Raw genomic sequence first — 12,744 nt, forward strand, 5'->3', positions numbered from 1 at the left:
CTACAAACATTGAAAACAGGTTGCGTTCCCTGGAAACACGTGAGCACAAGGGAGATTTTTTCTATATTTAATTTAACGCAACAGCAACAAATATTGGCTAAGAAAGAAGCAACATATGTCATGTTGAATATTGAAAAATTAGAAAAGTTGCCTTTTATTGTTGCTGAAATACCATCTGCTGAATGGCTAATACATGGGGTTATAAATCTGCCCATTTCAACACTTCAATGTCTATACTGTTTGAAACACATTCCAGTGGGCAGGTATGAAACCTTGGGAGATAGTTACATACATGAAATGTCGGAGCTTCCTTTCTCGTACAAATGTTTCAAGGGCATGAAAGAGTTCTTTCTTAGCTGTAGTGAATATGAGACTTCTGTAAGCCATTCAATGATTTGTAAACAGCTGTCCTTGCACGGGGCGTGTAATGCCTCTGTGGCTAATTTGGCTTGTTATCTGAAGGGAGTCCCAGTCCCCTTGATTAGACCTGTGTTCCAGGTGCTCTCCAATGGCAGCTGTGTGCTCCTTAATAGTGAGAGTTGAGGTGGAATGCGAGCCGGAATAGCTTACGTTGTTTCGGTCTCCCAAATTGTTACATGTTGCGGGAATGTCCTTTTCCCCCCTAAAAAGTTTCAAGGAGTAGCAGACGTTTGGCCTCATATTGCTACTTCTGATGTGAATTTTGACAAGTTGAGCAGACTAAAGGCTTTATTATTTCAAAAACATGTGCCGCTTACATCTGCACGCGAGACCTATACGCCTCAGGTTGCGAGGTCATCAGTGGAGATTCAGTTCCTTTTTACTACAAACTTTCTGAGACACTTTGGTGAACTCGTGGGACGAATATTTAACACGTCCAGTACTACTGGAATTATCCACTTTTTTATGGCTGTTGGTTCTGGTTTTGTTCACACCTTCTCCTCTATATTCAGTTTAATACAATCAGCCATACATTCTATATTTTAAAGTGTTTTCGGGGGATTTCCGATTACTTTGGCTATAATAGGTGGCATTTTGCTCTTGCTACTTTTTCTGCAGAATGGCTGTCCCGTCGCAGCGAGGAGTACTAAAAACGCTACCACCAGCACAACTGTGTCATGAACGCATGATGCAGTATTTTGGAGCACCGCTCCTGGAACAACTGGAGTGTGACTTGGCTTTTCTCATTCCCACCAGTTTTGGATTGTGTGCAGCCCGTGTTTCGATGCCTCTGGTGCCTCTTTGAATGTGCACTGAAAGTCTGTCTTTCTATGCAGTGCTTACTTTAATTGGACGCTGATCTGTTGATGTTCTCGATGAGGGCTCATTATCAGACTTGTGTGTTGAGGTTGCATTTGTTATGGGAAGCCATTTATGAGTTGTCTTTTATGGATGCCACGACTCTTAACTCTATGGAGGGCAAGACACGGAATGCTGCTACCTCAGCTGGAGTTCAGGCTCGGGAACACAAGTGCTCTGTGGCTTTCCTTGGATGTGATCTGGATATTTTACCACCTGTCGAAGTTAAACATCTCCTGGCTTCAATTGTTCCGGATGTAATTGGCGATTTCCAAAGCAACACTGACTATTGAATTTGGCTTGTTCAAATTGTCCTGCCTCTGTGTCAATTAACTTGTCACAATTGGCATATAAGTTGTTTTTTAGCATAGGAGTTATTAGATTTTTTTTCTCTCCTTATGCTTTTAAACCACCTTTGACCAGCAAGGGGAGGGTGTTGTATATCTATTTTAGCCATGTTTTAGACACGTTGTTTTATGCTAACTAGGCCTGTCGCTGTGCACTTTAACCCTGTTACATTTTTTTCAGCATTGCTTTATTTTTCTAGCAATAGCAACATTTTCTGTGCTGTTTTATTTTCTTTATCTCATTGTACTTTCGCCTAGGAAACCATTACGTTGTTAGTAGGACATTTATTTCACTCTGTGCTTTCTCCAAGGCTACAGTCAGATAGGGTTGCCAACAAATGTGGTATGCTGTGTCTCCAATATTCACAGAAAACACACACTCACACGCGGACCATTTCTTAGAATATCAGCTGTTTTATTATAAAAACACCCTTTTGTCCCAGACACGTTAGAGCAGTGGTCTTCAAACTTTGTAATGCTGCGCCCCCCCAGTTGAAAAATAAAAATCTTTGGGCCCCCCTCAGAATTTTTCACAATTATTTTAGAAAGATGGCAATGTTTAAATATGTCTAAACCTATTTAAACATTGCAGTGAAGTACTGTTACCTTTTTAAACCTGCAATAACATGCTTCTGCTTAAAACAAAGGCATGTTATCTGTATAATATTTCATTTGGCCAGTGTTTGGCGCCCCCCTTGGATCACTTGAGGCCCCCCTAGGGGGGCCCGCCCCCCAGTTTGAAGACCTCTGCGTTAGAGGGAGATTCCAGCCAGATAACCATGACTGCACGCTGATTGCTTCACTGCAGCTACTTGCTTAGACGGCCGGACCCCTGATCCACATGGGGACGGCGTCCCTCTAGACTACAGGCTTCTTCCTCCAGGTATGAGGGATGGTGTACACCCAGGGGGGGAAACCCAAAGGGCAGATTAGGCTTAGTACGCTGTGCTCAGACAGAGTGTAGGTAGGAGAAATATATATCTATATCATTCTTAGTGACCGTAAATTAGGCCTATTTGTGTGTTTTACTACGTTAGTCACCTGCTTGCTTTTATACTGTATTATCATCCTAGTTATTGCAATACATGCCTTTTTATCTAAGAGGCAGTTACTTCAATAAATCCTTATTGAACTATATTCTGCCTCTGCTGTCTTTGCCTGTATGAGACTTTTTGATAACTGAGAGAAAGGGATGGGATCTGATCGACCACGATTCCCCTGAGAAGTCTTCTTGTCATGCGCCCGGTTGCTACAATCATCTCGGCCAGAGATGAGGTGCAGCTAGTTAGCCGGAGAACCCAGATTAGACCGACAGGCATCATGTGGTGTGGGATTCTACTTAGTATCCACAATCCATGTGATCCTGTCTCCCAAATCCAGTAGCCTCATTAGCTTAATGAGAACCTACGTGACAACAGGAAGAGTGACTTGAATTACTGGGGAAGAAACCAGTAGATTAAGGAGCGATGAACACTAGGGCAAGAAGCACGAAGCCGTGCAATGCAAATAATAGGCTGAGCAAACTTCCAACAGGAAATTACTAGGAATCCACTGCTGAAAGGAGGAGTGGAACAGTAGTTGAAGATAGGCGCAATTGCACAGCAGCAAACTGGCTAGTCCCCATGGTACATGAACACACCCTTAGGTTCTCTTGGCAATCCCTGATGGTAGTTGCCATATACTATACACCAGAGATGAGCTACCTTTAGGATGCAATTGAAGAAAGATGAAGAAGAGGAGAGGAAAATACTTCTAAAATGTTAATGTAAAATTAAAACTCCATAATTAAAGAGGGGAGAAAAGTAAAAAAGAATGACCCATTGGTATCGGGGACACTGCTCATCCCCATTTTTGTGCACATACCTAGAAAAAACAGTACAAATGGAAAGTGACAAGCTTTTTTGAGACTTCCACACAAGAGAAGCGAGAAAGGTCCTATGACGACTATCACACAAACCCAAACATGATGGTGCTCACAAAAGAAGACCCTCTAGCTAGCCTACATACTTTTAATGGAGAGCTCAGGGAGTAGATAAAAGCTGACTAAGCAAAGGGACAAGCAAAATTAAGCTCTAACCTCATGGAAAAGATTGCTACCCTCTGCAACAATAGACTTAATGGGCTCTAGAGAACTGGATGTTAAAGTCTGGGTACAGGAGCTTGACATAGCAAACAGACCTTGTGACCAGGCTATGTACCCTCCAAACAGAAGCAGACATGGCTCTATCCTTAGGATTTAGAAAATGGAGGAAGGAGAAAGAACAAAAGGGTAAGAGGCCTGTAGGAAGTGTGGAGGGGGAAATCTGGAAACATTCACAGATAGACATTTTGGAGAGTCGTTTGGAGAAAATCAAATGCAGATCAAGCTGAACACAGAGTGGATCTGAAACAATTCGAGAAGCAAAAGGTCCATGAGATGTGCTCACAAACTTCCACAACTTTCAGTTTATGGAGAAAGTACTGAGAGACACTAGAAATAAAGAATATGCTAGCTTACAAGTCTTTGAATGCTCCTTGTTTCAAGAACTTGCACCAGTCACTTTGGCCAATCATCAGCTGCTGACGGGTCATAGACAAACTGAAGGCCAAACAGATCTGCTACCATTGGTTGTTCCCTTTCAGAATTGCTATCGAGTATAAGAATAAATGGAACCAGACGTCTGGTATGAAATGGTGATGTAGATCTCAAGCATTGTGATAGAAGAGAAGCAGGTGGAGACAGCCGTTCATGGAGGATTGATCTAAAGGCTCGTTCACACCTATACCATAGAGGCAACTGAAAAGCCAGAAATGAGCAGAGAGAGTCAAAAACTGAACAGAAAACCAGGAGATTAGGAGAATGCAAGATGGAAGAAAAAAAGGAAAGGGTAATGTACTCTATATGTTTCTCTTGGCTCTTGTAGAGGGGAAAAGTACTCTAAGTAAAACATGAGGAAAGATAAATAGAATTGGACTCCTCAGACTATAAATAATGCAATTATTTGTATGCTTAATGAGAGACCGTGGAAAGGGGGGAAGTCATGACATTTCTTTACCCTATAGAAGAATACAGACCTGATGTAGCTGCTCTGAAGGGGGGCAATTTGATAACTCCTTTAGTATAGTGCGTAAGTTTCTCAAGACCTTTAACGTCTTTGAGTTTTCCATTTCACTGAGGCTCCTGTACCTATGAAACTGAAATACTTTGTGCTTAATTATTGTTTATGGTTGTTGTTTGAGGTTTAATAATGGGTGTTTAAGTTAGGGAGGTCTGCTCCACAGGTGTGAAGGTTGGTCAGTAAGACTGGAGGGGTGTGAGCTTCAGATTTCCCAACAACCACACTGGCACATAATGTTAAAATGCATTATACGACAAGCAGGGGCAGTGGAAAGGGAGAGGAATGCAGATCTGTAGGACTACTAAGTGAGAGAAACACAATATTTTGTAAAATAACCAACATTTTTTAGGAGTTTCTAAACAGAGATGAGAGAGTGTATTTGTTTTTATTGGTGTGCACATGCAAAAATCTCAGGTGAAAACCACCAGACACCTCACCATACCCAACTGAAAGCACCTCAGCCCAACTATTCATCAGAAGGTAAATATATTAGGGTGGTCTAACACCCCAAACCCCCCCCGACGCTACGCCCCTGCTGTTCCACACTAGATACACAAGGCTGCACATTAGAATTCCTAAAGAAGGAGGATGGAAGTTATGACCCACAGCCTTGATCTAAAGGAGAAAATGATTAAATTTACATTACTAGATACCTGAAACGTCATGATTAAAATAAATTCCCTAAATGCGAAAGAATTAAACTCCCTATTAAGAGGTCTAAGACTTGGCGTTTCGTATCAGAAGAAAGATTTGACATTGTGACTTCAGGAAACCCCCTCTTAAGAGATCAGAAGATATGTGGCTTAAACATAAATACCCCACAGCATATTATACCTTGACACACACATACACACAACGCAGTGGCTTTTTTATTGACAGATTTCTGTCCTTCAAATTTCAGAGCCAGGCAAGAAGACAAAGAGGGCAGACATTTCATGATAATGTGCATCATGAAAAGCAAATCCATCACCATGGTGATGTTAAATGCAAAAAGAACAGATGATGGACGGAATGCAGAGCAAATCAAACATTCACCCCCAGTCACAAAGATCTGGGTTTGATCCATCATTTTTTTGCTCACCACGCCACCCCAGGTTGGACCCAGCCATATGCAAATCAGTCTTGACACTGCTCCTCATGGGAACAGTCCAGCCCGAACTGCCTAGCCAGGTCCTCCCTAAATCGGAAACAAGCATCCTAGGACCGGTTTCAGGGTATCACCCTTCATCAGCTAGGATAGCTTGAATCCAGTGGAGCAGTGAGCACGGGATCCACGTCTGGGCATACGCTTCCCACTTGGGGCGACAAATGCAAAAAGAACAGATCATGGACGGAATGCAGAGCAAATCAAACATTCACCCCCAGTCACAAAGATCTGGGATTAATCCATTGTTTTTTTGCTCACCACGCCCCACCAGGTTGGACCCAGCCATATGCAAATCAGTCTTGACACTGTTCCTCATGGGAACAGTCCAGCCCGAACTGCCTAGCCAGGTCCTCAAAAAAATAAAAAATAATTGAAAGGAAACAAAGGCTATAGTGATGTTATAGTTAGATTAAGTTCTAATACCATAACTTATGTCAAAAACCTCACAGAAATTCACTGGAAAAGAACAAAGGTTAAAGTCACCTTATAGGTAAGTATTTGAATGAGACATGAGCTAATCTTAAAAAAAAAAATCAGGAAACATACAAGTGATAGTTTAGCCAATTACCTGTGACTTGCTCCAACGTTAGCACTGCTTAGCTATAACCTTGCATATTACATCACTCACAAAGTTAAATGACATCATGGTTGATGTATGATGGGACACATGTTACAGGTAGACTACACAATATTTGGTGTATTTCTGTGAATTTTTGGACGTCAGCTCATGTCTCATTCAAACACCTAACTATTACGTCACTTTTCACCCATTTCAGTGTCTACCATTGATGTTACAAGGTCATGACACTGTTCTCTGCTGTCACACCAAGGAGCGGTTTGCAGATGCTGTTACATTCTGTGTGTGTGTTTGTGTGCAGTGTATATGCACGTGCACATTATTGAGGGAGGGGAGGAGCATCATGACCCAGTCAGCTCTCCCTCTTCTGAGTCATGGCTCCTACCCACATACAAAATGACAAAAAATAATTGTACCCTTTTTTTAGAGCTGCTTGTATACAATTTGTACAGGTGCACATATGTTCTCTCTTTTAGAACTGTATAAAATATGTGCCTAATTTATTGAAGATGTGTTGAGTAGTGGTAGATCTTTTGAAATGTTATGACTTTTTGTGAAACATGTGGATTTACACTACTTGTCCCATGGGAAGTTATGTCCTTTCTGTCTTTTCCAAGGGGACATTACGTTCTTGACCTCTACCCTTGCAAAAGTTCTGTCCTTGACCCCAATTCCTCTGGAAGTTATGTCCTGACCCCCTTTTCCCACGGGAAGTGCTTTACTTGACTTTTCTCCTTCCATTGTGAATCTTATGTACTTACTTATATACACTCATAACACTCTCAGTTATAAAAGCAAAAATAAACTTTCCTTTGGACTCATTTACTTGAAAATGGCACTGTGGGTTCATGTACCTTATTTTCTGAGTCTTCTTGAGGGCCAAACAAGTTGCATTGCTGCCGCTTGATTGTTAGGGTCGGGCGCGCCAGCGCTCTAGACTGCGCTAATCTCTCTGTGGGCTTTTAACCACACCCACCACACGCCCATCAGTATCGTTTGGTTCGTGGGCTTGCCTTTTAAAAATCGCTTGATTCCATTTGTGAAAGGCATGCATACGTCATGCTTTTGCTGGTGTTTAGCCCTCCTCGAGCGTACTGGCCAACCACTGAAAACATACAACGCTCCATGTTTTCCGCATGGCTTCTGGACTACTTTTTATTTCCTATGCAGCGCGATCTCGCTAGGCAATAGTCTATCGCTTTGCATGACACTAACCTTGTTACATGGATAATTGGATAACTGCCGATACGTTTGACTGCGAGCGCACTTCTGTTTTTTTTTGTGTGCTTCTTCACGCTCATGGCGTGGCCCTCGAAATCGGCTCGCTTATGTAAAAGAGTATTACTTTTCATTTTCAATTTATGTGGCAAAAAAAGTCCGGTTAGGACCTTACAACGCTCATAGCTCCAAGTCGAGCAAATGCGAGACCCATTGCACTGCAAATGCTTGTTTTTTTTATTATTATCGGATTTAACTTAGTGAGATCACTGAGCTGCACGTGGGGAAGTATTTGGGGCAATGTATAGCTTCAAAATAAAAGTGGCTTCAACTCGTATATGTTTCTGCAAAGTTTAAGGTGACGACATTACTGCTTGATGCTGCCAGCGCACTAAAAACTGTTAAATAAATAAATGATAGAGATCCTCGCCACTTCTGATTGTTCCACGTCCTTTGCTACAACAGACTAATACACAAATTCACACTTTTAGATGCACTTATTTTACCAGAGGGCCCCCAAAGCTCCCTGTGCCCTTCGCACATACAATTAAATATTAATTAGGTTTCTAATATAAGCACGTTTATTCCACGGCCCTCGTGCTTATGAATAATTGATGGGGTACCCGAAGGCTCAGCCGGGAGAGGTGATTGGCCACCATGGGTTTGTATAATTATGAAGTTTCATTATGAACGGCGCAGGCTGCGAAAAGATTTGCCTAGCTTGGGGGACTTTCAAAGCATAAGTTGTCTCATTAGGGAAAAGGGATAAGGGCATAATGTGCCAACTTCTGTCATGGGAGGAAAGTGGGCGGGGCGGTTGCTCCTGAAAGAGGGGCAAGAAGGAGCGAAGAAGGGAAAAAACTAAAAATGATCGGTGATCACTGCATTTTACTTTGCATCGCTGAGTTATATGTGTCTTGTTGGAGGTGCCCGGAAGCAGGCCCCTTGGCTTTTATTCCGCAAAGTAATAATAAACAGTACAACACAACATGAGTGGGAAATTAAATGGAGAACATTAAAGCAAGAGCAATTTAGACAAAAAACAAAAAGCACGTGATTGGCTATCAAAGAGAGGGAGGAGCAGACACAAAAACACATATCTACACAGAGATTGAATATATCGCCGACCTAGCTCACATGTGCTGCGGGGCGCTTTGAAAAAATGTTTCTTCTTTATATACTTTTGATGTTTGACGTATCCCTGGAATAATTCTCAACTAAGCAGTGTGAAGCGTTGGAAAAAATATTTTCTTTAGACAACCAGCTGAACAATTAGATTCGTCTGTCCATAGAGTTGAATAGGGTATTGGGGCTTGTTGAGGACTGATGACAAAAACCAGGATGTAACTAGATTAGGACTGCGACACCACAATCTACTCTTGTATTTTTATACACATTTACAGCACACACATTTGCTATTTTGTAGCATTAGACATTCACGTTTTTATTATAGTGCCTAATTTGTGACGATATTTTATGAAACTGTAAGCACGCGGGTCTATAGCTAGGGACTCTGCTTAATATTATTTTGCTTTGAACCTCGAGGTCTTTTGACATTTTGGGGACTCGTCCACAGGTAGCGGACTGGGCTGCTGATGCCGCCTCGGAGCCGCTGAGGTAAAGCTATAAGCAGACAGTCCAGGGTCTTCGCCTGAATGTGTGTTGTGCATGCAATTAAATCTCAAGGTCAAACCATTTACAGACAATTACTTTTCTAACATCTCCAGAAATGCCTGCTTACGCGTCTTTAATTTTAAATGATACTGATATTCCAATTCTCCCCAAAGGTTAATGCCGACTAAATCCAGCTGTGACCTGACACGATGCGACAGCGCAGCGCCTAATTATCCTCTAGGTAGTCATTTGCGTGAAGCCATTACAGCTAGAGGCTGGGAGCGAGATTTAAGGCTCGGGGAAAGAATGTTAGCCTGACTTCTTTCTCCCTCCACCAAGCCAGGACAAGCTGAAAAATAAAAATAAAATACCTGCTAAATGTTAGTCATTTGCTTTGATGGCGGAAGATTGTTCATCCCAGGGTGTTTTTTTAACAGGCTAAATTACTAACTAGTTCATTTTTCCCGTTGCCGGTGGCTGGCGCTAAATGTCAGTGACAAATGTTGTACTCGCCTCGGAGAGGGAATTTAGTTATGCACAAAAGGTACAGCGCGCTGCTCTTTACAAAAAAAGGCGAATTGTAGGCAGCCGCAAAAGTTGCTTGAAAAAATGGGTGTTTTGATTAAAGAGCTCTTCTATTATAGCTTAGGACAGTAGTGGTTTAAAATAATTCTACCTTTCCACGGAGGCTACAACACTTGTCAGAAATGTTTTAAGAACATGTGTCGCATTATGTTCCATGGGTATTAACCAATGGCCATTTTTATCACCTAATAAAATACAGAACGTCCTCATTTCATGTTTTTCTGTTCCTGGATTTTAATTTCAGTTTATTTGTTTCTTCTTTATTCTTCTACCGTCTATTCTTTCTTCTTCATTGTTTATTTGCTTCTTTGCTTTGCTATTATATTAATTGTTTTTCTATGTCCACTCATCTCTTTTTTGCAAACTTTCTAACTCCCATTGTTTTTTTTTTTTTCTTTTCTGTCTCCCTTCCTTCCTTTCCATTTTCTTTCTTTCTCTTTCTTACTTTCCATATATTGATTGTTCCTCAATTTTAATGCTTCTCTTGTATTAATATGTTGTTAACACTCTGTGTCAGTATCTGGCAGAAGTACAGAAGAGGGTCGACTATGAAATGCTCCAAGCTTCGCCAACACTTAGAAACTATTTCTATTACAGAAACCACTGCTATGAGTGTGGAAATTATATCTGTGAATAAATCGCCCCCCCCCCCCCCAACCCCTCATACTTTATTTCCTTGGTTTATCTTTGGTTTCTGTTTTACGTTTAGATAACCAGGTTTTACATGCTGTAATAGAATTCTATAGTGGGAGCCACATTTAGACTGCAAGCAGAAGGAATATGATAGGCAATATGAGCCATATCTGTGACCACCACCAAAACATTTCCCTCTGAGAGGCTCAGTCGTCTGTCTCTGTCAATGTTCAGGAGGATCCACAGCAACTACACTGTCAAAAACTAGGTTAGCTTTGGTGTTCTTGTACATTTATCAATATGTTTATTTTTAGAGTATGAGGCTAGTTTATAGAAGACACAGACGGACAGCAAGCTGACTTGACTTTTCACTGTTGAGGTCATATTAAATAATCAATAGCAGAATTTTGACAATGTGCTATTTATGAATGCCCGAAAACTATGCCCCAGTTGAAAAGAAATACAGAAGCTAATCATGCTCCAACTAAACATGTAGTAAAATTAGCTCTCTGCCCCAATCACTTCCTAGTAGTTTCATTGCCTCTTTGCTGCTTTCTTGAACACTGATGGGAAGTAAGTGGCAGCTTAGTCTGTCCCACGAGAGCACTACTGGAAAGAAGGAGACAGTGGTGCTGGTACCCTAAAGAGAAAGCAAGCCATACACCCTCACCAGCAATAAGCTACATCACCAGTGACTCTGTGGCAATCCTATGAGTCTAATGGAGGCCTGCATGTGCGACCCCACAAAAAACACATCAATGCAATCCAGCAAATGGCCAAGGTTGCCAGACCAGATTCAAAATCAAGCACTACTGACCTAGAAGAAACACCCAAACAAGTGCAAGTCCAGGGACGATAAGCCTAAACAAGTTCCATACCTAAAGATCAAACCTAAAACGTCTTTAATAGGGGGATAACAAAGATTATAAAAAAATGTATTTACGAAAACTGCAAAGAAAAATATGACATATATTAAAAAGCAAGAACACTGATTTTTCTGTGCACAGTAAATTTGAACGAGACAGGCAACAAAGTTGAGGCTTTCAGTAATATATAATGTATATTGTATTGATTTTGAGCATTGATGGCTCAATATATTTACTTTTATGCAATCGTGTATATTTTCCTTACAGATAGTGAATTTAATTTATTAATACACTTTCTTGAAGAGTGTTATTATAATAGGAAACACCCGAGCCTAAGATGGTTACCACTGCTTTTGTTTCGAGTGCCTTTTTGTTTTTGTTTTGCTGACTGTACATCTCGGAGGCCCTTCCTTACATTAACAGTGCTTCGTCTGGGGGGCAAGACATTTTCCATTGTGTGTACTCAGTCCTGGTTTGCTAGGGTAACTAGTCAATGTAAACATTTAACTGGCCTGCGAAGCACTGAGCTTTCTAGAAGATGCACAAAACTACTGGCCCGTAGGGCTAAACAAGCACAAAAACATAGCAAGGAAACTGGCAAAAGTTTAAGAGATGTTGGGCAAAAATCAACTGTAGCATATATACAAGCACACTTGCTACAATGCAACATACTTCTGTTAGTTAGGAGAATTTTCCCTCTGCCTCATGAGAACTGTAGTAGCAATTTGCATGAAAGTGTCAGCGGTGAAAGGGGACTGTCCGTATGAACATGCCACATTCCCCCATTTTAAGGATATTTATAGATTATCCGTGCTGTTGGGATAGCTTACTTTACACTCACAAGAGTTATATACCCAGAAACAACAGGACAATATTCTTTCACACCAATGCTTCATCTGTTCTGGTGGTTACATGAGGTGGACTCCAGCACTCACGTTTAGACCACAGTTTCTTTTCATCCTTTGACTTAGAGAAAGAAATGCAGAAAAGTGAGAAAAGATGAAGAGAAAGACAGGAAGATGTGTCAATGAGAGAAAGCATGGCTAAAAAAGAAGCTTCAAGAATGATCTAAGATTTGAAAATGGAATTAAGGCCATGCAGTTTTGGCGTTGAGCAACTCTGGTATTTGCAGCAAGGACAGGAGATTCCGAAGGTAAAGCATTGACCTCTTAATGTATTTTGTAAACTTTAAGGCCCTGATTTAAGGAAAGTGGCGCTGCACACAGTAGCACCACCCTAATGCCACCATGTGTGCGCCGTCTCTAAGATACGGTGCACCATGGCAGTAGTTAGGGAAACTAGCATCAACATTTTTGATGCGAGTTTGGAGATTTGAAGGACTAGCATAACATTTTTTTACGCTAATCCTGCAAATCCCAAT

Source organism: Pleurodeles waltl, chromosome 5 (genome assembly GCF_031143425.1).
Source record: "Pleurodeles waltl isolate 20211129_DDA chromosome 5, aPleWal1.hap1.20221129, whole genome shotgun sequence".
NCBI classification, from domain to species: domain Eukaryota; kingdom Metazoa; phylum Chordata; class Amphibia; order Caudata; family Salamandridae; genus Pleurodeles; species Pleurodeles waltl.